General features: G+C 41.5%; 1 protein-coding gene across 1 annotated transcript in view; it reads left to right on the top strand.

The window, feature by feature from the left end:
* The window catches only part of Armh3 (armadillo-like helical domain containing 3), a 206356-nt gene that overhangs the window by 31369 nt on the left and 173357 nt on the right, over window positions 1–1630 (top strand). The gene's annotated exons all lie outside the window — the stretch shown is intronic.

Here is a 1630-nt window from a genome sequence, read left to right as displayed (position 1 = left end):
CTTCTTTCTCCCAGCATCCTGTTCTGTTTTCTCCGCCTACTTAAGGGCTGGCCTATGAAATGGGCCTAGGCAGTTTCTTTATTAATAAGAAATCACTCCCACATCACACTTCTTCGAGATCTTCCCCTGTAAAGTAAGCCAAGATCTCAGGCCTGTCCAACACTGCATGTCTTCTATCAGGTTCCACCTTATTTCTCTGAGACAAGGTTTTTCACTGAGCCTTGAAGCTCTAGACTGGCTGGTCCACAGACCCCAGGGTCTTCTTTACTTTCCTAGTGCTGGGATTATAGGTGTGTACCACTCTGCTCAGCTATAGTTTTCTAGTGTGTGTGTGTTTGTGTGTGTGTGTGTGTTGAGGTCAAGAGTAGATGTTAGGAGTCTTGTTATTAATTTATTATCAAAAAGCTTTATAACTTTTTATTTTTGTGTGTGTTTACATAGCATAGGTTGGAGGCCAGAAGACTTGAAATTACTTTCTTTTGTCTTTCTCTTTAAACTAAAATTGTGAAAGTTTCAAGGTCTTACTTTGAAAGATGCTCACGTGTTTAATTCAACTGAAACATCTTGTTTTATTTATTTATTTATTTTTAGTTTATCAAGACAGGGTTTCTCTGTAGCTTTGGAGCCTGTCCTGGCACTAGCTCTTGTAGACCAGTCTGACCTCGAACTCACAGAGATCCGCCTGCCTCTGCTTCCCGAGTGCTGGGATTAAAGGTGTGCACCACCACCGCCTGGCTTGTTTTTGTTTCTTTGAGACAGGGTTTCTCTGTGGTTTTGGAGCCTGTCCTGGAACTAGCTCTTATAGACCAGGCTGGCCTTGAACTCCTCCAGCCTCTGGCTCCCGAGTGCTGGGATTAAAGGCATGTGCCACCACCGCCTGGCATGTGTGAGGTTTTTTGTTTTGTTTTTTTTCTCCTTCATGCAAGTACTCATACATGTACCTACCTGGTGCCCTCAGAGTCTAGAAGAGGGCTTGCATGCCTGGAACTGGAGTTATAGATGGCTTTGAACTACGATATGGGTCCTGGGAACTAAAAAATCCAGGTGTTCTGTAAGAACAAGTACTCTTAACCACTGAGCTATTTTTCTAGCTTTGAACTTTTTTTAAAAAAAGATTTATTTATATATTATGTGTACAACATTCTGCCTCCGTGTATGCCTGCAGGCCAGAAGAGGGCACCAGATCTCACTGTAGATGGCTGTGAGCTACCATGTAGTTGCTGGAAATTGAACTCAGGACCTCTGGAAGAGCAACCAGTGCTCTTAACCTCTGAACCATCTCTTCAGCCCCCTAGCCTTGAATTTTTTTCCCTTCACTTTATCTAGAATATTCTTTTTCTTCTTCCCTCTGTCATAGTTGGAAGGTTTTTACCTTTTCTTAGTTTATGTCTAAAAGCTATTTTTTTTAGTGCAAGCATCAAATTCCAATTACATTGTCAATTGAAGTTGATCCTGATGAACCCAGCTAGCTTTGTTGGATTGCTCAGATGGCCATTGATTCCCAGTAGTGAATTTGATGTGTCTCTCACTGGTCCAGTGTACCTACATGATGATGCACTTTCTTTGACAAATACTGAAACTCATGTGTAGTTATTAAACCATTAGGTTTCTCTTTTCAAACTACTTCATT

The sequence above is a fragment of the Microtus ochrogaster genome, chromosome 8 (assembly GCF_000317375.1).
Source record: "Microtus ochrogaster isolate Prairie Vole_2 chromosome 8, MicOch1.0, whole genome shotgun sequence".
NCBI classification, from domain to species: domain Eukaryota; kingdom Metazoa; phylum Chordata; class Mammalia; order Rodentia; family Cricetidae; genus Microtus; species Microtus ochrogaster.
The sequence above is the reverse complement of the archived record's forward strand: the minus strand, read 5'-3'. Positions and strand labels throughout refer to the sequence as shown.